This window comes from Cetorhinus maximus, chromosome 20, assembly GCF_964194155.1.
Source record: "Cetorhinus maximus chromosome 20, sCetMax3.hap1.1, whole genome shotgun sequence".
Classification (NCBI taxonomy): domain Eukaryota; kingdom Metazoa; phylum Chordata; class Chondrichthyes; order Lamniformes; family Cetorhinidae; genus Cetorhinus; species Cetorhinus maximus.
Window position 1 is genome coordinate 43,474,678 of NC_135898.1, and position 27,522 is coordinate 43,502,199.

The window sequence follows — 27,522 nt, forward strand, 5'->3', positions numbered from 1 at the left end:
TATTTTAATAAGTAGTCTCTTACTTGGAGAAGTGCAAGAGGCCACATGGACATCATATTTCCCAATGTTTAACTCCTGTTAACACCTGGGCCAATAGAAGATGTTGTGGAATCAATGGTTAGAGTGCACTATGCCTTTGTGTGTTGAATGAGCTACTGACATCATTTTTTAATGTATTACAACTGTCAATATGGGTTGCTGCCCCATGAATATCAAATCCCTTTGGACAGTTAATTCATTTCAAAAGTCACGGTAAAGGTGGATTGGTGATGGCATCTCCAAAATGGCTTTAACTTTGGCTGCATCAAACAGTCCACTTTCCACAGCAATGTGCCTAGTAAAGGGCAGGTCTTGCTGACAAAGTTTAATTTTATCACAGCACCCCACATTGTTGCATCAATGTAGGAAAGTCTCTAGATGTTTATCATGGGCTTGTATTGTTACTTCAAGCGTTTCTCCGAACCAACCATTACAAAATTATTTGCATCGACCTCTAACCCTTGCAGTCCTTCCACCAGTTCACACATCTTTTATTGGAAAACTCTGGCACTGAGCTGATCCCAATTGACATGTATCCAAAAGTTGTGTGGAATATGGTGACTGTTCATTCAGACTCACATTATGGACATTGAGAATCATGTATTCTTGAGCACCATGCAAGTGTGTAGCTTCATCTGTTGGTCGAGGAGAAACCCTCATTTGATAGCCTTGTCTAGGTCTTTTGAACCTAAACATATGTATAGTGTGCCATTCTTCTTAGGTATGACTACCATCAAGATGATCCACGAGATTGGCATCCTTACAAGAGTGTTGATGTTCTGGCCAGCCAGACCATCAAGCATTTCCTTCAACTTATCCCCTAAAGCCCCTGATACTCAACAGGGGACATGTTGTAGTGGATCTATGGCCTTGTTAATCCTAACTTGCTACTCTTCCTCAACTTGTCCTACCCCATCACTGTAAAAAAAGGATACTCCAATATTAAACATTGCTTGATTAATAGTTTGTAGTTATTGATCATGTAGATTGTTACACCAGTACAGGGTGTTCTAGTTATTTCATCATTATTGTTTTGCCTAATGATGTCCATGCTCAGGTAGGCCTTTCTAACCAGCATAGGCTGGATTATCATGCTATCAATGAGTTTAAATTCCAAGTTACGCTTAAAGTCACTATATTGGACTAGAGCTTTGACTTAACCTCTGATGGGGAGTTTGAATCTCCATGTGCTGCAAACTCGGCTTTATGTAGTTCAACTTTGGCTAGTTTAAAATCTCTTGCTGCATTTTTGGATACAGGTGAAGCAGAATCACATTACATTATGCACCCATGTCTATTTAAAACATTGGGTAGAATTTTACGTTTCGTGGGTGAGCGCATGCCCGACCTGATCGGACATAATGTAGCATGAGAAAATGTCGGGCTAGCATCCCGATGTCATCCCGCACGCGAGCAATCTTCAGGTCAGCGGGCATGCGCGGGTGTCAGAGTCGCACGTGCTATCAAATAAAAGGCCACTTAAGGCCATTAAAAAGCCAATTGATCCATATTTTACATTGCCCATGCAATTTCGCGCTTATCGCAGGGGCAAAACGGGCAGGCGGGCAGCCCACATTTTGCAAAACCTCATCCACGGGTGGGATAAAAAGGGTCAGCAGCATTGCCAGCATGTGTAGTGAAGAGTTTAAGAGGTAGTTTGCTGCTGGTTGCTTATTTGAACTTGACAGCTTCGTCTCAATACTGAGCTTCATTCTTAGCATTTCTGGACTTCATTCAGGACATGTTGGTGTCTCCCAGGCCCCCGGAGGATTTTGACCGTGTGGAACCTTCCAGGTATCAGATAGCCGTCCATTACCCTGGTATTGATGTTTATGGTCTCAGTTGGTGGCACCTTCTCTGAGGAGGAAGGGAGGGGCAGAAGGGAGGAGAGGCCACATGTCCCAATGCAGCTTCCAGGGGAGCGACCTGTGGGAGGAGAGGCGCAGACACAAGGGGCGCAGGGTCAGCAGGTAGTCCAAGGCGGAAGGGGCCACTATCCTGCTGCCAAGGTTTACAGGTGGCGATGCAGCTACCTCAATATGTCTGAGGTGCAATGCAAAGAAGGCTCTGCCTCTCCAGGGAGACAGTGACCTCCAATTGTCAGATGACTGGGTCTGAGATCACATCCAACTGTGTGGGTGGACACCCCATGCCAGTGGCTCTGAAGGTCACAGTGGCCCTCAACCTCTATGCCTCTGACTCTTTCCAGGGCTCAGTGGGATATCTGTGTTGAGTCTCCCAATCAGCTGTCCACAGTTGCATCAAGCTGGTGACAGAAGCTCTGTTCGGGCAAATAATGACATTTATTCATTTCTGAATGGATGAGGCCAGCTAGGCTGAGCGAACCAGATGCTTTGCAGTGATTTCTGGGTTCCCTGGCATCTAGGGCACCATTGACTACACACGTGTGGCCATCAAGGCACCAGCAGGTCAGCCCGGTGCCTTCGTCAACAGGAAGGGATTCCACTCGATGAACGTCCAGGTAGTTTGTGAGCACAGGACATAGATTCTGCAAGTCTGTGCAAGGTACCCTGGCAGCAACCATGATGCTTATATCCTGAGACACTCCCAGGTGCCAAGGTTGTTCGTGCTCCATCCTGACTGGATGGATGGCTGCTGGGTGACAAGGGCTATCCGTTGAAAAGGTGGCTTATGACGCCTCTCCACCACCCAAGAACAGAGGCAGAGCAGCGTTATAATAGGAGTCATGTCTCCACAAGGGCGGTGATAGAGAGAACCATAGTCCTTCTGAAGATGCGCTTCCGATGCCTGGGCCATTCTGGGAGAGCACTACAATACTCTCCAGAGCGGGTGTCACTGATAGTGGTTGCATGCTGCGCTCTCCACAATCTGGCAAGAGGGCACCCACTGGAGGAAGAGGATCTTGAGGCAGCTCCACAGGCCACAGAGGATGAATCCAGTAGTGAGTCAGAAGAGGAGAACGCTGAGGGTGCAGAGACAGACCTCTGTATCCTTCAGGGGGGCAGGGTGCCTTGATCCAAGGCTCCTTCAGCTAGGCCACCAAAGATCTGCTTCCACCTCATGCCAGGGCTGCCGCGTCCATCCCGGGCATCTGAAATGACCCTTTCATTTGAACCCAAAGTCCACTTAGTGCCTGTGCAATAAAGTTCAGAGCAACTCACGTCCAGCATTACATACTAGCGTATCCTGCACCAAATAAAATGGTGAAGCATACTCAGGCCATTACGACAAAAACAAAATTTCTGTCATTTTGACAATCAAATCAAATTAACATTACCATCTCTGGTGTTCATTTCCACACCAGTAAACATAAACAAACATTACAGAACAGAAGATCATCCGTGACCAGTCTGTCTTGTGCTCATGATGCATTAAACTTACGTTTGTGAGTGCTACTTTTAGGTGCCCCCCCACCCCCCCTTCCCCACCCCACCTCACTGGCACCGGCATTGGAGACAGCCTGTTGACTCTGGTGTCTTGTTGGCCTTGATGACCTTGGCAGTCGTCCTCTGGCCAGTGGAGCCTGTGCTGGCCCCGCCTGGGAGGGAGCGTCCAGCACCACGGCTGGCATCTTCCCTGTCATCGCAGCCTCATCAGATGCCACGGTCATTGGTAGAGGGGTGAAGGAGCTGCTGCCGTCATCCAGAGCGCCCTGAAAGGAGCCCGTAGAGATGACAGGCAGGTTGTGCACCAACATGAGGTTGCTCTGGACCTCCTTGCTTGCCATTAATGGACAGGCACCTAGCTGGGATACTGGATGCCTCATCCATCTCCCGCATTGGCACTGACCACCTGAGGTCAGTGCCTGTGTGAGGGTTTGCAGGTCTGAGCGCAACCCCAGGAACCCCTGATTCTGTTCCTGGAGCTGCCTCTCCATGAGAGTCACCACTCTCCCAATAAAGGAGGCAGTGTGCTCGGCCATGAGGGTCAATGCAGTGCTTATGCTCCACATGGACTCCTCCACAACAGAGACAATAGCACATATATCCTCATGGATCTCCGCCAGATCCTCCTGCACATCCCTCTGGACATCCAGCATCTGCCACCTAATGGACTATTCCAGAGGCTCATCATCTGTTTTCGAACCAGCGTCGTCCTGGTCTCCAGTAGTTCTCTGACTGCCGACACCCTGGGCACTCTCTGCCTCCACCTGCTCCTTAAGTGAGTGTGAAGTGCCCTCACCAATGCGTACCAACATTCTAGCCGAAGATCTAATGCCCACCGAGGTGCTGGTATCTGCACTGGTGCCTGGTTCAGAGAGCGGGTGTGACACAGGTGCAGCGGAAGCCCGGTGGTTCTTCGGGGTCCTGCGATTCAGTGCGTGCTGGCGAATCTAAGGGAGAACAAGGACATGTCATTAGTTTAAGTCCTCACAATGTCACTATACATGCCAGGCACCCTGGTGAGATAATGGAGATCTGCATCATGGTGCTATCGTCTTTCAATGATCAATGGGGACTCCAGGTTTGAGGCTTCGATCAATGAGGATATGTTAGCACCATCCAAAACTCTCACCTCTATGCACTGCATTCTTGCCTTCGCCTTCGTCTGACACCCCAGCCTCTCCACGACAGGCTGAACAAGGTGCATGGCGTCTCTCCAGCCCTAAGGCATCCTGCTCAAATCTGGTTAGGATTAGGAGGCCTGTCCATGACCTCTCAATGTTGCTATGGCTCGTCTTGTCCTGAAAGGATAGAGGAGCATTGATTCGTCCACTCTCTATCTGCAGCGCCATTGCAGCCTGGCCAACATCAGCTGATGAACACTTCACAGGGCACATGTGAGTTGTGGCCCTCATGCCACAAGGCTCTCAGTTTAAGCAGCCAGGGCTCATCCCCTTGGCCAGCTCTGGTGTCATTGACAGTTGGCACTCAGACTCTAACATCCCTGAACTCCACAGGGGGATGGCCAGCCCTTAACACATCACCACACTGACCCATGCCAACACGATACTCATCCTTCCCGAGTGCAACAGGTCATTGAACCTTTTGTGACACTGCACCCATGTGCACCGCACAACGTCATGGACTGACCTCAGCTGTCCCCAAGCGTTTTTTGTCTGGTGCGGTGGCCTCTTCCTCCCACCTCTGGGGATGAAGGTGTCCCTCCTGGCAGCCATCTCCTCAAAGAGCACTGTGAGACACTTGTCCAGAAAATGGGGGACCGAGTGCCCACCCGACCTGCACCTCCCCACCCCACCTGGCGTCTTCAGCTGCTGTTAAGGCCATAGCTTCACTCTCCAGATCGCAGAATGTGTGATTCTTCGCTGGCAGCCTTCAAGGAGTTGCCTCTGCCGTTTTTAAACAGCCCACCTGCTCGCCATTGGACCCGGCACTCAACAAGGCTCCACCTCTGCTTGGCCCTTCCTGACCATTGGGAAGGCGCGTTTCACACTGGGCGCCTTGATTGCCCAGCCAGCATGAAATCGCGGTCGTGGGCCATTTGCGGTTGGGGGCCTGCTTCCTGGCCGGTCCCAGGCCCGCTGATCGCGCACGCCGCCAAGGGTAAAATTCAGGCCAGTAGGTAGATTCCTGATTCCAGCTTAAGTGCAAAGCACACCATGTCATTCAAACCAATAGCAATGACTTAATTGGTGACAACTCTTTTTGTTCTTCTTTTATGTGATGTGGGTGTCACTGGTAATGTTGCTGTCCATCCCTAATTGCCCTTGAACTGAATGGCCTGCTAGGCCTCTTGAGGGGGTTGTTAAGAGTCAATCACATTGCTGTGGGTCTGCAGTCACACTTAGGCCAGAGCAGGTAAGGACAGCAGATTTCCTTCCCTAAAGGACATTAGTGAACCAGATGGCTTTTACAGCAATCGATGATAGTTTCATGATCACCATTACTGAGACTGGCTTTCAATTCCAGATTTATTAATTGCATTTAAATTCCAATAGCTGCTATGGTGGGATTTCAACCCATGACCTCAGAGCATTAGCCTGGGCCTCTGGATCACTAGTCAAGTGACATTAACACTACACCAACATCTCTCCAAAGGCATATTTTGTCCTTGATACTTAAGCTACCGCTCGAGCTGTTTAACAATGTGCAGGTTGTTCTTTTCCAAGGTATTTCACTGTGAAATGGTTGTGTCATGTCAATGAGACATGAAAATAAATAAAAACTGTGTACATCAAAACTTCATCCTTTTTTTGCTATTTTAAAATGGACTTTTGCTGAACCAAAAAAAAAGCTGCTCAAGGTCACATGACTTGCATCGTTGGCCATCTGTTCTGGAATGGTCTAACAGAGATTACAGAAACAAAAGAGCTCCACTCTCACCCTTGTGGAATATCATACCCCACTGTATGGCCACACTAAAATCACAAAACTGGACAGATGAATTGGTTCCCCAGCCAGGGTGATAACAAAGACAGAGACACCGAAACTCATAATTTAAGAGGTGTTAATAGCCACCATTCCACTCCTAAGGGGAAAATGGATTTTGGCCAGAGGCACAGAAGCTGCTTGTGAAGCTGCAATTAACCCATTACTTGGCCACATCACATGACCCCATGCTTTTAGCCTCTTAGACGGTTTTAATATTACATTTCTAGCCTCCCAGATAAGTCTGCGGATTACTTCCAACCCAAAAAGAACAACAGCAGGGCATCCAGCTGACCAAGCTGCCAGCCACCACCTCTTAGCTCCTTGAAGCTTGTTTTTATTTTTAAAGCATTCGACCATTGCCTGCCAAGCAGGTTAGGCACAGAAACCACACCATGCTGCATCCTCATTCACTTTCAATGTTGCTGTCTCCAACCAGCAACTCATCTAATCGGAACTCTGCCATGGAGGAAATACCCTCTGGACTTTGACTATCTGGATTCAGGAAGTCATGGGATCTAATATTCAATTCTGTGGTTCTTTTACTTTATTATCCACAGTTGTAAAAACTCCTTCCTTTCTATCTCCCTTACTTTACGTACGTGTGTGTGTGTGTGAGAGGTTGCGAACATTCACTCCCACCCATGCCTCCTCCCCACTTGAGTTTGAATGTGAAATAAGCTAATTTTCTGAGTTAATCATAAAGAGAGTTTTTTATTTGTTCATGGGACATGGGCGTCGCTGGCTAGGCCAGCATTTATTGCCCATCCCTAGTTGCACTTGAGAAGGTGGTGGTGAGCTGACTTCTTGAACGGCTGCAGTCCATGTGGTGTAGGTACACCCACAGCTACAAACTGAGAGTTTGGGGAAACACGCCACAGCCTACTTTAAAAATAACTCAATAACCCCCCTGCTTACGGACAGACTGTGAGAAGTTAAAGAAGTTCAATTTGCTTCTCTCTCCCTACTGTAACAGTTGCTTTTTCTGCATTTGTTACACACCATCCAATAGGCAGGGCATAGCCTCTTGTGGAACTTATGTTTATTCACGCAGTTCCAGGAACTTTGGAAGTGGCTGCATAAAAACAAACTCGGGATGATGCCTTCAAAATATCACTAACTTATTAGAAACGATTAATAATTTTAATTGAGTGGTCAGCCTGATCTCACAATGTCCTTGATCCAGCTCCTGCACAAAGAGAACAGCCACAGGAATCCACACTGTAGGTGTGCTGACCCATTGGCAGTCAGAGCCTTGCACCTGGTTTAGGGCGTGTGAATTATTAGAGTTTAGAGGGTGTGTGTTATTAGCATTTAGGGGGTGTGTTATTAGAGTTTATGGTGTGTGTTATTAGAGTTTAGGAGGTGTGTCCCATTAGAGTTTAGGGGGTGTGTCTTATTAGAGTTTACAGGGTATGGTATTAGAATTTACAGGGTGTGTTCTTAGAGTTTAGGGAGTGAGCATTATAAGGCTTTAGAGGGTGTGTGCTATTACATTTTAAGGGGTGTGTCTTATTAGAGTTTACAGGGTATGGTATTAGAGTTTAGGGGGTGTGTGCTATTAGAGTTTAGGGGATGTGTCTTATTAGAATTTACGGGGTATGGCATTAGAGTTTGGGGACATGTGTTTTTTGAGTTTAGAACATGTGTGCTATTAAGGTTTATGGGGTGTGTGTTATTACAGTTTACAGGGTGTGTATTATTAGAGTTTAGAGGATGTGTGCTATTAGAAGTAAAGGGGCGTGTGTTAGTTGGGTTCAGGGAATGTATGTTATTAGGTTTTAGGGTGTGTATTATTAGAGTTTATGGAGTGTGTGCTATTACAGTTTACGGGGTGTGCATTATTAGAGTTTAGGGGGTGTGTGTTATTAGAATTTAGGGGGTGTGTGTTACTAGAGTTTATGGGGCGAGTTATTAGAGTTTAGGGGTGTGTGTTATTAGAGTTTGGGGGTGTGAGTTATTAGAGTTTACAGGGTATGGTATTACAACTTACAGGGTGTGTTCTTAGAGTTTAGGGAGTGAGCATTATAAGGCTTTAGAGGGTGTGTGTTATTACAGTTTAGGGGGTGTGTCTTATTAGAGTTTACAGGGTATGGTATTAGAGTTTAGGGGGTGTGTGCTATTAGAGTTTAGGGGATGTGTCTTATTAGAATTTACGGGGTATGGCATTAGAGTTTGGGGGCATGTGTTTTTTGAGTTTAGAACATGTGTGCTATTAAGGTTTATGGGGTGTGTGTTATTACAGTTTACAGGGTGTGTATTATTAGAGTTTAGAGGATGTGTGCTAATAGAAGTAAAGGGGCGTGTGTTAGTTGGGTTCAGGGAATGTATGTTATTAGGTTTTAGGGTGTGTGTATTATTAGAGTTTATGGAGTGTGTGCTATTACAGTTTACGGGGTGTGCATTATTAGAGTTTAGGGGGTGTGTGTTATTAGAATTTAGAGAGTGTGTGTTATTAGAGTTTAGGGGGTGTGTGTTATTAGAATTTAGGGGGTGTGTTATTAGAGTTTATGGTGTGTGTTATTACAGTTTAGGGGGTGTGTGTTACTAGAGTTTATGGGGCGAGTTATTAGAGTTTAGGGGGTGTGCGTTATTAGAGTTTGGGGGTGTGAGTTATTAGAGTTTAGAGATTGTGTGTCATTAGAGTTTAGGGGGTGTGTGTTATTAGAATTTAGGGGGTGTGTTATTTGAGTTTATGGTGTGTGTTATTACAGTTTAGGGGGTGTGTGTTACTAGAATTTATGGGGCGAGTTATTAGAGTTTAGGGGGTGTGTGTTATTAGAGTTTAGGGCGTGTGTGTTATTACAGTTTACAGGGTGTGTATTATTAGAGTTTAGAGGGTGTGTGTTGCTAGAGTTTACGGGGTGTGTTGCTAGTGTATGGGGTAAGTGCCATTAGGATTTAGGGGATGTGTGTTATTAGGCTTTAGAGGGTGTGTGCTATTAGAATTTAGGGGGTGTGTCTTATTAGAGTTTACATGGTATGATATTAGGGTTTAGAGGGTGTGTGTTATTAGAATTTAGGGGGTGTGTGTTAATAGAGTTTATGGGGCGTGTTATTAGAGTTTATGGAATGTGTTATTAGAGTTTAGGGGGTGTGTGTTAGAGTTTATGGGGCGTGTTATTAGAGTTTATGGGATGTGTTATTAGAGTTTAGGGGGCGTGTGTTACTAGAGTTTAGGGGGTGTGTTATTAGAGTTTATGGGATGTGCTATTAGAGTTTAGGGGGTGTGTGTTACTAGAGTTTATGGGGCGTGTTATTAGAGCTTATGGGATGTGTTATTAGAGTTTAGGGGGTGTGTGTTACTAGAGTTTACGGGGTGTGTTATTAGAGTTTAGGGGGCTTGTGTTACTAGAGTTTAGGGGGTGTGTTATTAGAGTTTATGGGATGTGCTATTAGAGTTTAGGGGGTGTGTGTTACTAGAGTTTATGGGGCGTGTTATTAGAGTTTATGGGACGTGTTATTAGAGTTTAGGAGGTGTGTGTTACTAGAGTTTATGGGGCGTGTTATTAGAGTTTAGAGGGCGTGTGTTACTAGAGTTTACGGATTGTGTTATTAGAGTTTATGGGATGTGTTATTAGAGTTTAGGGGGTGTGTGTTACTAGAGTTTATGGGGCGTGTTATTAGAGTTTATGGGATGTGTTATTAGAGTTTAGGGGGTGTGTGTTACTAGAGTTTATGGGGCGTGTTATTAGAGTTTATGGGATGTGTTAGAGTTTAGGGGGTGTGTGTTATTAGAGTTTGGGGGTGTGTGTTATTAGGCTTTAGAGGGTGTGTGCTATTAGAGTTTAAGGGGTGTGTCTTATTAGAGTTTATGGGGTATGGTATTTGAGTTTAGAGGGTGTGTGTTATTAGAGTTTAGAGCGTGTGTGCTATTAGGGTTTATGGGGTGTGTGTTATTACAGTTTACAGGGTGTGCATTATTAGAGTTTAGGGGATATGTGCTATTAGAAGTAAGAGGCTGTGTGTTAGTTGGGTTCAGGGTGTGTGGGTTTAGGGCGTGTGTGTTAATAGAGATTAGGGGGTGTGTGTTATTACAGTTTATGGGGTGTGCATTATTAGAGTTTAGGGGATGTGTGTTATTAGAATTTAGGGGGATGTGTTAGTTGGGATCAGGTGCTGTGTGTTATTAGGGTTTGGGGGGTGTGTTATTAGAGTTTATCGGGTGTGTGATATTGATGTTTACGGGGTGTGTGGTATTAGAGTTGGGGGTGTGTATCAGCTGGGTTTAGTGTGTGTGTTATTAGAGTTTACTGCGTGTGTTATTAGAATTTAGGGGGTGTGTGTTAGTTGGGTTCGTGTTATTAGGGATTGGGTGTGTTTTATTGGGGTTCAGGTGTGATATTAGAGTTTATGGGTTGTGTTCGTTGGGTTTAGCGGGTGTGTGTTATTAGAATTTAAGGGGTGTGTGTTAGTTGGGTTTATGCGGTGTGTTTTATTCAGGTTTGGGGGTGTGTGTTATTAGTATTTAGTGTGTGTGTGTTATTAGGTTTTGGTGGTGTGTGTTATTAGAATTTATGGGGTGTGCATTATTAGATTTTAGGGGTTATGTGCTATTAGAATTTAAGGGGTGTGTGTTAGTTGGGCTCGCAGGTGTGTGTTATTAGGGTTTAGGGGATGTTTTTTATTAGAGTTTAGAGCTTGTGTGTTATTAGGGTTTCAGGGTGTTATTTGCGTTTAGAGGGTGTATGTTATGGGAGTTTAGGGGGTGTGTTATTAGAGTTTAGGGGTATGTGTGTTATTAGGGTTTAGGGGATGTGTGTTATTAGAGTTTAGGGGGTGTGTGTTATTAGAGTTTAGGGGTGTGTGTGTTATTAGGGTTTAGCGGATGTGTGTTATTAGAGTTTAGGGGTGTGTGTGTTATTAGGGTTTAGGGGGTATGTGTTCTTTAGGTTTCGTGGGTGTGTGTTATTTCAGTTTGGGAGGTGTGTGTTATTTGAGTTCGGAGGTGTGTTATTTGGGTTTAGTGGGTGTGCGTTATTTCAATTTGGAGGGTGTGTGTTATTTGAGTTTAGGAGAGTGTTATTTGTTTGTGTGTTTGTTTGGAGGAAGGAGAGGAATAAAGCGACGGATCATTTGTAGCAGGGTCACACCTCTGAGATGCTGTCTAGTATGGTATCAAATCCTTGGGTTTCTGTAGCCTGAGGTTGATGGGAGGCGCTGTGATTGAGGAATCGGCACTGGAACTGAACTCCAGCCGCTGCCGAGCTCATTGTGGAGCGGATACAATGTAGCTGCTGATGCGGCAGCGACTTCCAGCAGCTCCCGAATGATTTGATCGGGGAAAGCGCTGAATAGCCTGGGCTTGGCCTGGCCAATACACCCGCTGCTCGGCTGTTCGGGGTAAGGGACATCTATCCTTCCTACATCCATCCGTCTCTAACTGTATTGGGATTGAAGTGTGCGGGCGGTTTCAGTAATGGGGGAGCGCAGCCGATCTCGGGTTGGACTTTCTTCCGATGTATAACATAGTCAATAATCATTTTATTGTTATATTTTTAAATGAAACTGTCCTAAATAATTCCACAAGTGATTTTTTTTTAATGTTGAGGAATATGTTGTTTGGTTCAAAGATACGAGGACTGTTGATTAAACTGTCAGGTTCAGAAAGAAAACATTTTAAATTCTGCTACCATTATATAGGGGAACAGTTGGAGCGATTGGCTAGAGCGGGTTGGAGGTTAACTTTCATGTTCTTCTTTCCCTGTGGAAAGGGGAGGGGAAAAACGCCCCAACCAATCCATCTTTTATTGCGGTGGCTGTGCATCGAGAGGTCTCCTATTAAACTGCGACCTGATTCAAAAACTGTGTTAATGCATTCACAGAAATCTGAGCACATTTCAAACATCTGTGTGTGTGTGAAGTCCATCTATTTCCGGAGGATTTTATTTCTAAAAAATGTAGTTTCCAAGTAAGTTGACGATATGAGAGTTGTATACTATATGGTTGCTAATGTTCGTTTTATCCTTTTTAGTCACTAGATTAGATCAAAATCAGACATTTAGGAAGGGTGCCACGTGACGTCGAACAGGAACTGTTGTAAATTTTACGATCTCAAATGTCCTCGGTCACATTGTACAGGATAAAGATTAGAATGTCTTCCTGTGAGATTTCTGTTCAGATTCCCCCTTTCCTGCCCCTCTCCTGAGGCTATGGTGGATTTTAATACGGAGAGTTCAGTCTGGGTCTGGAAGGAATAGTAAGTTGTAAAAACAAGCTTGAAGTGTGAGGTGACCTTTTGTTTCTCAATAGCTGCCCGAGAGGAGTGGCAAACATGCGTCATTCTGGCTTTGCCTCTGTCTTGTTTGTAGATGAAATCTATTGTGTTTAGCTGATTGTTGAAGGTTGATTACCTCGTGTGCAAGGCAGTGTTTTTCAGCACTTTACTGCAAGTAAAATCTCTGTGAGAGGAAGCAGCATTTCCATGCTCATTGTGCTAGTTGTTTGTGTAAGTGGACAACATTTCATTCAATGAAGGGTACGTGTGTACATGTACGTGTGTTCAACTTTTAAGTTGATGCTTGCAAGTAATCCTGCAGGTGCTTTATAGTTGAAGCACCTCATTGCATCTTTTAAGGAAAAAGCAGACTATGCAAGGCATAGAAGAGAGTGTGGTAGTCAGATTAGTTTTAAATTATTCTAGCAAAGATACAGCACATACATGAGGGGCCGAATGGCCTCTTGCATTGTAACCATGGCTCTGTGAAAAATGGCCCAGGGTTAAATTAATTCAATTGATTCAGAATCAATTAGTATTACCAGAATCTTCCCTATTAAAGAGACTGTGGAATATATGTTGCATGTAAAGGTATAAGACAGTGGAAACAAATTCAGTGCAAATAAGCATGTTGATTGAATCCCGTGTGAGAGAAATTCTGTAAGACACAGCTAAGTACTGATCTATGCCACGAACATACTTTATAATGATTTGAAAAATATGACTAGATCTAATGGAAATTACTTTAAAGTAGAATTATTTCATGTGGAGAGGTTTTCAGTTCTCTTTGGGGGGCTTTATATATAATACAGAAGTAGGATTTGGACCTTCTTATTTGCATTGTTTTTCTAGCTAGTTTTAAAAATATAGTATCCATGATTATAGTGCATTTATATTTGTGTTCGTACTTGTGAATTATAACAGTTGAAATATTGGTTGCAATCTGATATAAATTGAAAGGGTGCTAAATGTAAGCATGAGAATTTATGTACATTTAATTTTTTAAACTACCATGGAGCATATAAGTCAACAGTGTGTCAAAAGACCATAAGTACATTGACTCTATGTAGATAATTATTTTAAACTTCACCAACATTTTACTAAGACTGCTTCAATTGCAGCATGTTACTATTAAATGTGAGATGTCTTAGAAAATAATGAAGGGACCAGAATTTGTCAAATGCTCTTTAGGCCCAGTTTGCATCCCAGATCTTCCCCAGCCCCACCTACTACAAAGCAAAACTGTTCATAGGCTTGAGTAAAGAAAAGACAAGCAGAAATCCAAGGGCACAGATAAATTACCTAAGAGTAGGAAGCTGGCTGGCACAAGGTTACTACTCTGCCTGTTCATGCTGCCTTCTTCTGTCTGCAATCTGTAATGAGCCTAAATGAAATGAGTTTGGGTGGTCTCAATTTAGTTCCTACAAAGTGTATGAATCAGGGATCTTATATAAAGGCTGTTTGTGCTGGGTGGGTTTTCATATGCTCCCTGTCATCTCCCCACTTCTCCTGAAAGTGTTGACTCTGCAGGGCTACAGGGTTGAGTACCTCACTCAAGTGGTCTTTTTATGTGTGTGAATCCAGAGTGAGGGTCAACAGGCTGTTAGACTTGGAGATCACTGCATCTCTAGGTGCACATGCAAGCTGTAAGGAGGACACAAGGTTGCAAAGAGATTTAGATAGGTTAAGTGAATGGGCAACAAGGTGGCAGATGAAGTATAATGTGGGGAAGTGTAATATTACTCACTTTTGTAGTAAGAATAAAAAAACAAATTATTTTATAAACCTGTAAATGTTGATGTTCAAGGAGGCTTGGGTGTACTTCTACAAGGAACACAGAGTGAGCAAAACATGTAGGTGCAGCAAGCAATGTGGAAAGCCATTAGCATTTTGGTCTTTTTTGCAAGGGGATTGGAGTACACAAATAAAGAAGTTTTGCTACAGTTGTATTGCGTTTTGGTGAGAGCACACCTGGAATACTGTGTGCAATTTTGGTTTCCGTAATCAAGGAAGGATACAGTTGTATTGGAGGCCGTACAACAAAGGTTCACCAGATTGCTTTCTCGGATGAAAGAGTTGTCCATTGATAAGAGGCTGAGTAAATTGGGTCTATATTCTTTGGCGTTTAGAAGAATGACAAGTGATCTCATTGAAACATATAAGATCCTGAAGGGACCTAACAGGGTAGACACTGAGAGGCTGTTTCCCCGGTTGGGGAATCTAGAACATGGTGGCGCAGACTCAGGATATGGGGTTGATCACTTAGGACTGAGATGAGGAGAAATATCCTCACTCAAAGGGTTGTGAATCTTTGGAATTCTCTACCCCAGAAGGTTCCTCATTGAATTTAAGGCTGAGATTGGTCTCTCAGGAAACCAAGGGATTATGGGGAGCAGGCAGGAAAGTGGATCGAAGCTGAACATCAGACATGATTGTGTTGATAAGCGGAGCAAGCTCGTTGAATTGTATGATCTACTCCTGCTCCTATTTCTTATGTTCTAATTCCCTTCTCACTGGCCATGTGCACTTTTCAGTGGGCTCATTGAACATAAATCAGGAGCACAGACTGTGTGATTTTTTTTCCCATTTCCTATCGTAGGTGCTCTATGTCATTTATAGTGCCCAAACATCTAGCCTGGCTGAAATAAGGAAGTGACTTGGATCTTTTAATTTCTATGGTTTAGTGTTATACGTACTTGGTGCAACTGGGGTTGTTCTCATTAGAGCAGAGAAGGTTAAGTTAGGCTTCCTTCAAAGATTTTTGGGGTTTTTTTGTTACTGTATATCAGTGGTGTTACTTTCAGAGGGGCATTTATTTCCACTTGATTGGCAGCTTTCAGGTTGGATCAAAAGAGGTGCAATTCTGTAGCTGCACTAAAGGTAAGTTTGACAATTGGTGATATGATTTAAAGATATCTGCTCCCCACCTTTGCAGATTACATCTTGTTCAATTCACCATTACTGATCACCGTTAACAACTTGGTAGCACCTTTGCAAGAGCTTAGGCTCAAGCCCCAGTTGTGGACTTGAGCACCAAACCAAGACTGACGCTTCAGTGCAATAGTGAGGAGTGCTGCATTGTCAAAGGTGCCCTCTTTCAGCCAAAATACCAAAACAAGCCCTTTTCTGCTTATTCAGGTGGATATGGTGGATCTCGTGGTGCTATTCGAAAGGCCGGAGAGTTCTCTCCATGCCCTGATCAACATTCTGCACTCAATCAGCACCACAAGAAAATATTGACTGGCTGTTCACATCGTGTGCTGTTCTTGGAATCTGCAGTGTATGAGTTGGTAGCCATGTCTACAAAAATAAGAGGGGGTATATCATGACTTTGATAGTGTAAAACGAGTGATAGTGAGTCAGCATCTTTTATGTCTTTTACGTCTTTTTGATTTTTACGTTCATTGAAGCAAATGGAAATACAAATGTAAAATTGGCTGTTGACTCACTAGCAATCATTTTACACTTCTGCTCAAAGTAATAATCCACGTACTCCAGTGGCTTCTAAAATAATTAATTGGCTGTGCTTTATGGCATCCTGATGGTGTGAAGCGGGACAGTCAGGACTGGGTATGAAAATATACAGTATATACATTCATAAACTTAAAGTGGACTCAAAGGGCATGATGGGATACTTGACATTCTAGAGATGAACACTAGTAGCTGCTCACAGCCTGTGTAAACACGAAAGAGGTAAAGGAAATATAATACCAGACAAGGCAGAGAGACCCAAGCCAAGAGACAAGGCAACATCTGCATTTCATAATAATATAAAGGCAAAATACTGTGGATGCTGGAAATCTGAAACGAAAACAAAATCTGCATTTCATGTATTGCCTAGTTCACTGATTAGGTAAAAGAAATTCACCAGTTGATGTATGTATTAGAATAATCAGTGATTAGAGGCTGTTAACAAGGTCTAGCAGTAATGTTAAGAAGCAAGAATTTTAAAATGGTGTTGCAAACTGTAAACTTTTGAGACATTTCCCTTGGGTGACCCAGAAACTTCTCCCATGCTGTTTGAATAAAGATATTTACTTGAACCTCTCAGACACCAGTGTGGCTGTTTTTTCTCTACAGCAGGTGCCATGTAAATGACAGTTATTTAGTATATTTCTTCCTGTTCTCAGTGATTTTCAAGAACTATTTCAGAGTTATTTTTATACCATCAATCAGTATTTTTTACTTTTTTATGTTTGATTTGGGAATATGAAAAGTTCACGAAGTGGTCAAGAAAACAATTAGGTAGACAAAGAAACAACAAAATTAAATTACCAGGAGCATAAAATGAAATTGTAAAATATTCTGCGGACTTATAAATAACAACAGCACTTGTAGTTCAATGTTACCTTTAATGTAATAAAATGTTCCAAGGAATGTTATAAAGCAAAATTTGACATTGAGCCATGTAAAGACATATAAGGACAGATGGCCAAACACTTTGTCAAAGAGATAGGTCTTAAAAAGCATTTTAAAGCAGGAAAGAGAGAAAAAGAGGTGGAGGGGTTTAGAGAGGGACTTCCAAAGCTTACGGCCTTTGAAGCTGAAGGCACAGCCAACAGTTGTGTCGAATGGCTACAGAAAAGTTGAAGAAGAATAAAACTGCACAGATCACCCTGCATCGACCTAGGCATTGGAAACGACAAAGACACGCACTGCCTGGTCAACCTTGTGCAGTCCTCCTCACTAACATCAGGGAAATTGTGCCAAAATTGGGAGAGCTGACCCACAGACTGGCCAAGCAACAGCTTTGCATGGTCATGTTCACTGAATCATACCTTATAGTAAATGTCCCAGACTCCACCATCATCCCTGGGTATGTCCTGTACCATTGGAAGGACAGACCCAACAGAGTCCTCAACATTGATCCTGGACCCCATGAAGTCTTATGGCATCAGGTCAAACATGGACAAAGAAACCGCCTGCTGATTACCAACTACTGCCCTCCTTCAGTTGATGAGTTGTTGCTCCCCCATGTTCAGCACCACTTATAAGACGCACTGAGGGTAGCAAAGACACAGAATATACTCTTGGTGGGATTTCAATGTCCAGCAGCAAGAGTGGCTCAGTAGCACCAGCTGAGCTGAGTTGGTCGAGTTCTGATGGACATACCTGTCAGAATGGGCCTGGAGTTGGTGGTGAGGGAACCAACAAGATAGGAAAACCTACTTGACCTCACCCTCACCAATCTACCTGTCATAGTTGCATCTGCTCATGACAGTATTGGCAGGAGTGACCATCACACAGTTCTTGTGGAGACAAGGTCTGGCTTTCACGTTTAGGGTACCCTCCCATCATGTTGTGCAAAATGGGATAGGCACAGAACAAGTCTAGCAACTCAAAACTGGACACCCATGAGGCTCTGTGGGCCATCGGCAGAATCTATAACCACATACCCCTCACTCGACCATTACCACCAGGAGAGCATTGCAGAAGCAGCACCATGCATTCCTAAAAATGAGGTGCCAATCTGGTGGAACTACAACACAGGACTACTTAAATGCTAAACAGCGGAGGTAGCATGCGATAGACAGAGGTAAGCGATCCCAAAATCAACGGATCAAATCTAAGCTCTGCAGTCCTGCCACATCCATTCTTGAATCGTAATGGACAATTAAACAACTAACAGAAGGAGGAGGCTCCACAAACATCCCCATCCTCAATGATAGCAGAGCCCAGGATATCCGTGCAATAAGCAAGGCTGAAGCATTTGGAGCTATCTTCATGCCAATTGGATGATCAATCTTGGTCTCTTTTTGATGTCCCCAGCATCATAGATACCAGTCTTCAACCATATTATTCACTCTGTGATGTCAATAAGTGGCCGAAGACACTGGATACTGAAAAGGCCCTGGGACCTGACGACATTCTGGCAGTAATACTGAAGACGTGCTCCAGAACTAGTCACATCCCTGGCCAAGCTGTTCCAGTACAGCTGCAACACTGGCATCTACCCAACAATGTGGAAAATTGCCCAGGTATGACCTGTACACAAAAAGCAGGACAAATCCATCCTGCCAATTATGTCTCATCAGTCAACTCTCGACCATCAGCAAAATGATGAAAAGTGTTGCTGACAGTGCTATCGAGTGGCACATATAAATAACTTGTCCATCAATGCCGAATTTGGTTTCCTTTAGAGCCACTCAGCTCTTGACCTCATTACAGCTTTTGTTTAAATGGACAAAAGAGCTGAATTCAAGAGGGGAGGTGAGAGTGACTGCCCTTGACATCAGGGCAGTATTTGACCAAATGTAGTATCAAGGAGCCCTGACAAAGCTGAAGTCAGTGGCAATCGGGGGAAAACCCTCTACTGGTTGGAGTCATACTGAACACAAAGGAAGTTGGCTCTGGTTGTTAATCATCTCAGCCCCGGGACATGGCTTTAGGAGCTCCTCAGGGTAGTGTCCTATGCATAACTATCTTCAGCTGCTTCACCAATGATCTTTCCTCCATCATGGTGAATGTTCACTCAGTGTTCAATACGATTCTCAACTCCTCAGATACTGAAGCAGTCCTTTCCTGCAAGGAGCAAGACCCGGACAACATTTAGGCTTGGGCTCATAAGTGACAAGTAACATTCACATCACAAGTACCAGGAAATTACCATCTCCAACAAGAGAGAATCTAACCATCTTCCCTGGACATTCAATGGCATTATTAATGCCAAATCTACCACCACCAATACCCCGGTTACTGTTGATCAGAAACTGAACTGGACCAGCCATTTAAATACTGTGGCTACAAGGGCAGGTCAGAGGTTAAGAATTTTGCGGCAAAGGGCTTGCCTCTTGATTCCCCAAAATCTGTCCACCATCTACAAGGCACAAGTATTGAATTTGATGGAACACTGCCTACTTGCCAGGGTGAGCTCAAAGAACACCCAAGAAACTCAACACCATCCAGGACAAAACAGCTCGCTTGATTGGCACCAATTTATGACAACAAACATTTACTTCCTCCACCACAGTGGCAGCAATGTGTATCATCTATAAAATGCACTGCAGAAACTCATCAAAGTTCCTTCGACAGCACCTTCCAAACCTGTGTCCTCTACCACCTAGAAGGACAAGGGAAACAGACAGTAGAAACACCATGACTTGCAAGTTCCCTTCCAAGCTACGCACCATCCTGACTTAGGACTATATCGTCATTTTTTCACTGTTGCTGGGTCAAAAACCTGGAATTTCTTCCCTAGTAGCACTATGGGTGCACCAACACCACATGGCTCACCATCACCTTCTCAAAGACAATTAGGAATGAATAACAAATGCTGGCTCACATCCCATGAATGAATAAAAAAAACAGTGGTGGAGCAAATGAAGTCTGAGATGCTCAAGAGGCCAGAGTTGGAGGAGCACAAATATCTTGAAAGGTTGTGGGGCTGGAGGAGATTACTGAGATAGGGAATGTCAAGGCCGTGGAGGAAATTGAGAACAAGGATAAAAACTTTAAAATTGAGGCATTGCTTAACCAGGAGCCAATGTAGGTCAGTGAGAGCAGAGGCGATGGATGAATGGGACTTGATTTGAGTAAAGACATGGCCAGCAGAAGAAAAGTCATAATAGGGATGGGGCCATTCAGAGATACACACAGATAAACTCACAGATAATGATAGCAAAATGGATGAAGTATTTCATAATTACTTTGCAAGGGAGAAGGCTAACATGATAAGATATGACAGTGGAAGAAGAGACCAAAAAGAAAGACATTTAAGATAGAAAGAGGCAAAATAATACACTTAGAGGATTGCACCCCTGGTCTTCATTGAATTTATCCATGCATATGAAAAGAATTTAGGGAAGAAAGAACAGAAACATTAAGTACATAGAAGTACACGCTCATATATACGAATAAATAAATGGTATATATAATTACATAAAGTAAAATTATACGTAAATATATAAATAAATTAATTAGAAAGGAATTAGTGCCAGAGGACTGGTGGGCAGCTAATGTGATTGCTATATTTAAAAAGGGAAATAAAAGTCCAGGGAACTAAGGACCACTTAATTTAGCACTAGTGGGTAAGAGAGATAATTAAATCCTTCCTCAATAATCTCATAGAGATAACACCTAGAAACTGAAAACATAACAAACAATATTTGGCATGTATTCAAAAGGGAAGGTCATGCTTGAGCAAGCTTATTGAATTCTTTGAAGAAACATATTAGAGAGGCTAGATAAGGGCAGTAGACACAATGGGTGGAATTTTCCCAGATTTGCACTAAGTGAGATAGTGGGTAGGTAAAATGACGTTTTACCTGCTGGCTGCGATGGCAGGTTTCCATGCCGTATCATTCCAAACCCGCCTCATTATTTATGGACTCCTGGGAAACATGCTGTTTCCATGGCGGGTGGGCTCCCATTTGCCTGCTGGCCATCACCCCACTGCCGTGTCACACCGGGTGCCATGTTTAAAGTCCAGCCGCAAGCACAATGCTCATTGTTTCCATCTCACCATTGCTGCACAGGAGACATGGCCAGCAAAGGAAAAAAGACTGCAGCCCCCCGCTTCAATGACGGATCCCTTGAGCAACTGCTGGATACTGTGGAGGCCTGCCGGGATGTCCTGCAGCCTCGCTCTGGCCGAAGGATGGGCAGCAACGTGACCAATCCAATTTGGGAGGCAGTGGCAGCGGTCATCTGTGCCAATGCCCTTCAGAAGAGGACAGCCAACCAGTGCCGCAAGAGGATGAATGATCTCCTCCGTTCCGCCAGGGTAAGTCATTCTTCTCATCACTCTCAACCCTCATGCTCACAAACCCATCACACACCCACAGGGCCCTCACTCACTGCCAGTTCATGGGACATGACCATTCACTCTCTCACACACAACTTCATTGTCCTCAACCCGTCCATGGGACCACTCACCACCCACACAGGCCAGGCATCTGGCCCTGCAAGCGTCCTGTTTACACTTTCTCCATCTCTATCCATGCAGGACAAGCTGGCACACAACAAGTGAAAGAGGTCGCAGAACGGTGGAGGAATGCCTGAAACCAGGACTTTGAAAACTAAGCCATCCAGCTGGCCAACGAGGACCAGGACTGCTCCTGTGCTGATGGTGCGGTTGGCGCTGCTCTACCAAGTGAGGATCCACCAGTGCAACATCCATCAGCCAACCATGCTGTGAGTGATGTGTCCTCTTTCACAGGCCACTGCCATGCACTAATTATCTCCCTTTGCTTTCGCAAGCACAGCTGACAGAGTCCATGACCCAGGGCCTCCAATCAAGCTCCGAAGAAACCTCTGAAGAGGAATCTGAAGGCACCCTCCCTGAAGTCCCGTCACAGTGCTCACCCACACCCTCCACCAGCATAGAGACACACACCTTGGTGGGACCTAGTTTTAGAGTAGTCTTGGAATCACAATCTGGTGAGCACATTGCACCATCTGATCCACAGCAGGTGGGGGCAGGAACTTTCCAGGTGTCCGGCACTTGGAGGACTGCTGGAGGCCAGAACATTGCTGAGTTTGAGTCAGATGATGAGCCTCTGGACTCGGCCATGTCACAGTTGCTGGAGCTGCAAAGGTAAGCTCGGGAACAACAGGAAGGGATGTCCGCTGCACTCCTCAGATTGTAAGGCACAATGGAGGCGTTCGTCCGCTTTCCGGCTGAGATGATAGCGCCGACATTGCAATGCACCAAGGCAACACTAGTAGGTTGGCAGCCGCCATGGAGACCTTGGTCCAGGACTTCGATCCTGCACTGCTACGCAGACTCAACTCCATCACTGATGCCATAGTTGGCCCCCAGCAGTGTGTACGCGAGAGGGGGCACAGAAAATTCTGCCCAATATATTTAGATTTCCAGGTGGTCTTTAATAAGGTGCTGCATCGCCAACTCATGACTAAATTCAGAAAATGTGGAGTCAGGAGCAAGTAGCAGAATGGAAAGTAAGCTGCTATAAATTAGAAAACAGAGTAGGGAGTTAAAGGTAGTTACTCAGACTGACAAAAGGCAGGAAATGGTGTTCCACAGGGATCGCTGCTGGAACTACTATTTTCATTATTTACATAAATGATTTGAACTTTGGAGTCGACTGTACAATTTCAAAATTGGTGGATCATACCAAATTGGGAGATGCAGTTAATACTGAGGAGGATTGTAACAAAATGCAGGAAGACAGTAAACTTGCAGGATGAGCATATAAAAGACAAATGAACTTTGATATTGATAAGTATGAGCTGGTGCATTTTAATAGGAAGAATATGGAAGCACATCTTAGAAGAGAATTACCTAAAAGGATAAAGGAGCAGAGAGATCAGGGTTACAGATACACAGATCACTTAGCATCACAGATTAATAAGGCCATAAAATAGGAAACAAAGCACTGGGGTTCAATTCTAGAGGAAAAGAATTGAAAAATAGTTATGTTAAACTTGAATCAAACCTTGGTTAGGCCATACTTAAAAATCCTGTGAACTGTTCTGATCTCCATATAATAAAAACGGTATAGAGGCACCAGAGAAGGTGCAAGAAGTATTTTCTAGAACTGAGATGTTATGACTATCAGGAATGATTGGGGCTCTGTCCTGTAGAAAGATGGTGGCCTAGAGGGGTGACCTTGTAGAGGTCTATACGATTACGAAAGGGGCTTAATAGGGTACGAGTAGAAATACTTCCACCTGGAGGTGAGACCAGAACTAATGACTATAAATATAAGATAGTCATTAATAAATCCAATACGGAATTCAGAAGAATTTACTCTGAGTGATAAGAATGTAGTACTCACCATCACAAGATATACTTGAGGCGACTAATAGCATAGATGCATTTAAGAGGAAGCTAGATGTACACATGAGGGAAAAAGGAATAAAAGGTTATGCGATGGTGTTAGATGAAAAAGGGTGGGAAGCGGCTCATATGGACCATGAATACCTGCAAAGACCTGTTGAGCTGAATGGCCTCTTTCTGTTCAATGTAATACTTTGATCCGTACATTAATCTATCTCAGGGAGCTTGTTCAGTTCTCCTGAAAGTGTGTTCATGAATGTTTGGAAATGGTCAACCAGAAAGTTCCTAGTGCCTATGGAACTAAGCGCCCATTGTGTATGAGCCTAGGCAGTGGGTGCTAGCAGACTATTCAACTGTAGGAGCATCTCAGCACTGGCCTAATTTCTGAATACAAGCTCTTTCCAGAAGGGTGTTACTAAATAGTGGTTGAGAACTGGCTGTCATGCCCTTCTTAGCCCAGCAGCAGTGAAAACTATTGTTGTCAACCTACCACTACCTTGGCTAAAGTCATTCTACATCTTTATTTCTTTCCCATGCCAGTGGCACATGAAGTAGATGACATACGTGCTTATGCTCGTTTCCATGGTTAGCTTTTCCTGGAACAGGTAACCAGCCTGTCACCAGACGATATAGCTTGAGGGGTGCCACTCACATCAAGCATGGCTGACCAGGAGACTCTCCTGTTCGCCATAGACATATTGGAAGGATTTGCAGGTTGAAAATCAATCTGATTGGTAACATTATGAACACACCTTCCATGACCATCAAGTCCCAGAGTGGGTCTTGAACCCACAGCTTCTGGCTCAGAGGTAGGATGCTACCCACTGCACCACAAGACCACCAACTGATCATTAATTTGAATAAAATACGGGATCTTCAGGGGTCTTGGTTTGGCTACTTACCACTTTTAACCACGTGAGCCATTTGGAGAGTATTGCTTTTGTATTTGCCTTCCCTTTCAGTATGCCAACATTTCTCATGATACACAAAGAGAGTGTACACCAGACATCAAAATATCCACAAACATCAGATCCTCCTCGGTTTTCTAAGTACAAGCTACTCCTCTTTACTTTCTGATATGCTGAATGGAAAAACTAGAATGTGTTGCACAGAATACCTGAAATATATTGGTATTCTTTTAAGAAAATAGATTTATATTTGTGAAAAACAATTGTTTAACCCTATTTTTACCGGACTGGTTTATCTATCACTTAGTTTCACTTTTCAATAATAATAACACTTTCTTTTCCATAAAATAAATACGGAATAATGTACAGTTCAGAGTAGTTACTGTCAGAACACTGGGACAAGGATCAACATTTTTGAGTACATGTGCTTTGGATAGGTAGACCACTAGTTTTATTTCTTTGACTACATACCTAGCTCGGTTAGAATTTGTTTTTAAGATATTATAAAAGAAAGGCTGAATTGCATTTCAATAGCATCTTTCATGACCGCAGTTGTCCCAAAATACTTTACAACCAATTAAGTACGTTTGAAGTGTGGTCACAGTTATAATCCAGGGAATGTGGCAGCCAAGTTGTGCACAGCAAGGTCCCACAAACAGCAATGTGATAATGATCAGATGACCTGTTTTATTGATGTTGACTGAAGGATAAATATTGACCAAGGCGTTTAACCAGATGTATTGACTGGTTCAGTGGCTGAAGCTGACCTTGTTGCTAACAACTTGGTGGATGAACTATACAAGCCAGTTCATTCATAGGATGAAAATTGCATCCAGCCTCCTTCTAAATCAGCTTAAATTTTGTTTTTATTTTAAAGTCAAATTTAAACTTGGTCTTAAACTCTACATTTTATCTTCTTGTGGGCATCAGGTGAAGAGATTGGTCAGTTCCTGAATGGGCCTGTTACAAGGATGTTCTTAGAATGAGTGCACGTCATTCCTGTAGGTTGTAGAACACCAAACAAAACTTGGGCGATGTGGTTTGGAGGGAAAACATGGGACACAAATCCGTGTTGATGGCTGCTCGTTTGTACCTCGGTCAACATTTCATGTGACGCTCGGCAGCGGACAGGTGGAAGGCAGCACAGCACAAAAGGCAGGCTTTCTATCAGAGCTTACTGCGTAGCCTTCAGCAGTAGGAAATAGGATTGACTTTGTAGCTCGGGATTTCTGAGGCAAACTCTAGCACCTCTTTCGGTGTATCCACATGTACCATCTAATTAATTACAACCAAGGATTGAAGCTTGGTTTATACAAGGTGGTGGCTATTGTTTTTTGACTAGTCTTTATTTACCTACTGGATCCTTGAAGGAACCAGGAAGTAGTTTTAAAAACAAAAAGCTAAAAGCTACTGCGGATGCTGGAAATCCAAAACAAAAACAGAAATACCTGGAAAAACTCAGCAGGTCTGGCAGCATCGGTGGAGAAGAAAAGAGCTGATGTTTCGAGTCCTCATGACCCTTCAACAGAAGTTCTGTTGAAGGGTCATGAGGACTCGAAACGTCAGCTCTTTTCTTCTCCACCGATGCTGCCAGACCTGCTGAGTTTTTCCAGGAAATAGTTTTGTTATTTAAAAAAAATCTGTCCCTGCTTTTTCTCTGGAGTTTATGTTTTTTTTCCACTTCAGGCTTACTAGACTGTCTGTGTGTGGAAAATGAAATGTTATTCCATATTGTCATCCTTTAATGGTATGTCACATGGGTATTTATTACACAACCCTTTGTTATTGTGACTTTCAGGGTGCTAATGGGGAATTTGACAGAGGGCAACTATTATGTTACTGGTGTTTCAAGCATAAAATTGTTCTGGCTACAATAGCCTCTGATATACATGTGGAAAAATTCTTATGGTGTTAAGTTGACATCAGTGTGCTTTGTGATACCCCGTATTTGTTTAAATGCTAAGTGTTTGATTTAAATGTTTAATAAAATGTGCTTACATCTGAGCCTGGCGCGAAATGTACCTTTATAATGGCTAGGTTTGGCTGCGGAGTTAAGACGTTAATCTTCCATTGTGTTAATCAAACACTTTTTTTTCTGAAGAGAGAATGGAAACAAAGTTACTGAACGATTTCAGGAAATGTCACAACTGGGCAAATGTCACCAGTGGGCTGATTGCCAGCAAATATTGATGTTACCTTGAAAGCTCGATGGGCCTTCTGAAGGTCTTGCATCATTTCATAAGCCTTGGTGGAAGTGGAAAATTCAAGCAGTTTAGACTGATCATTTGATGAGATTATGGCGTTGAAGTCAGTCTCTTCCATCAGTTAACCAATGCTGGAGATTTCTATATGTCTGTAAGCACGTTTTATTATTTTTCAGATGTGCACAGGGTATATTTTCTTCCATTTGGCACATGTTAGCAGGGTGAGCATCAAGCTGACTTTGTCAGGTTATATTCACTTGGGCTTGAAATTGCCTGGTCCATTTTCGAACCTGTTTATTATAAAATTTTCAAGGTTTATTGATGTCCTGTCATATGAAATAAAAAGACCCCTCACTCTAGTTTAAAAAGAGAGTTGACAAAGGCTAAGTTTCACAGTATAACAGGTGATGTATTTTATGATGATTATTTTTTTAAAGGCCATTGTGTTTGTGTATGCAGTAAAATGACACCTGAGGGTAATACAGTGTAACATTCATAGAACGCTGTTGAAGGTAGCGCGATCTTGTTACTGCAGGTTTACCTACAACATAACTTACGGGTAGAGGGAGATTTCAGATAAATAAGTCACTGAGTAATATTGACCCGATTGTTTTGTGAGCACAAGTAAGCAAAAAGCCTAAGTCACAATGTTCTCAATTTGTTATGGATTGTATTTGTTTCACTTACTTTTGTCAATGGATTAACCCAAAAGAAGGGAAAATGCAAAAAAATATGCTTCCATGAGGATGTACACTGGCGAGCCTCTGTGAGATGGTGGAAAGTCAGTACAGCTCACTGAGGGTGGAGTGGGGTGAGGAGGGTGGAGGGTAGCCTGAAAGATAGATTGAGCCATGGGTTATAGTTAGAAATGGGTGAGAGACGTTGAAGAAAGAGAGGGGCCATTAAGTTAAACTGGGAAATGGGTACGTGAAGAACATGGGTGCTACAGCAAACGACCCAGAAGCTTTGCTGTCAGTCTCTCCTGCTTTATGAGCTGTTGAAGAGTTTAAACTTAATCAAAACTGTGGCATTTTTTTTTAATGGTGCAGATATCTGCAAGTTTAGTATTATAAGAAGATAAACTACTTCAGTTGAACTACAT

At 43.4% G+C, this 27,522-nt stretch overlaps 1 protein-coding gene across 3 annotated transcripts in view; it reads left to right on the forward strand.

Moving 5' to 3' along the window:
* The first annotated feature begins 11,315 nt into the window (after nucleotides 1–11,315).
* stambpl1 (STAM binding protein-like 1) overlaps nucleotides 11,316–27,522 on the forward strand; it is a 66,015-nt gene continuing 49,808 nt past the window's right edge. The window contains exon 1 of one of the 3 annotated variants that reach the window (XM_078565967.1): nucleotides 11,316–11,693. The gene's annotated coding sequence lies outside the window, so the exon portion shown is untranslated. Of the gene's footprint in view, nucleotides 11,694–12,123; nucleotides 12,262–26,809; nucleotides 26,825–27,522 lie in introns of those variants that run through there. The other 2 variants (XM_078565968.1, XM_078565969.1) reach the window with 2 other exon arrangements.